General features: G+C 58.3%; 1 protein-coding gene across 7 annotated transcripts in view; it reads left to right on the top strand.

The window, feature by feature from the left end:
• Nucleotides 1–324, top strand: part of ctrip (E3 ubiquitin-protein ligase ctrip) — a 21410-nt gene that overhangs the window by 5002 nt on the left and 16084 nt on the right. The window contains exon 1 of one of the 7 annotated variants that reach the window (XM_018509043.1): nucleotides 249–270. The exons of the other annotated variants lie outside the window; for them this stretch is intronic. The gene's annotated coding sequence lies outside the window, so the exon portion shown is untranslated. Of the gene's footprint in view, nucleotides 1–248; nucleotides 271–324 lie in introns of those variants that run through there. 7 annotated transcript variants of the gene reach the window in all.

The following is a 324-nucleotide window of genomic DNA, read 5'->3' as shown; positions in this document are numbered from 1 at the left end:
GCGCCCCCCCCCCGCCGCTGGCCGTCTCCGCGTACTCGCGAGTCGCGTCTTTGTCGCGACTGAGTATTCCGAGTAATCCGTCAGGCTCGCGGTCGAGATAGGGTGAAGGGCCCCCCGCCGTGATGTCAACGGCACAATTTCGCGTCAGTCAGTGATACCGAACGGACGGATAGACGGACCCAGACCAGACCAGTCAACCAGTCGGTTTAGCTAGGCCAGCGAGCGAACCAGCGAGCAAAGTAGCAGTTGTAGTGTTTGTTATGATTCTCGGTTCGTTACTATCTTCTCTGTTGCCGCGTGGGGGGGAACATTAATTGCGTATCG

Source organism: Trachymyrmex cornetzi, unplaced genomic scaffold, assembly GCF_001594075.2.
Source record: "Trachymyrmex cornetzi isolate Tcor2-1 unplaced genomic scaffold, Tcor1.1 scaffold279, whole genome shotgun sequence".
Taxonomy (NCBI): Eukaryota; Metazoa; Arthropoda; class Insecta; order Hymenoptera; family Formicidae; genus Trachymyrmex; species Trachymyrmex cornetzi.
This window is presented reverse-complemented; position numbering and strand designations above follow the sequence as displayed.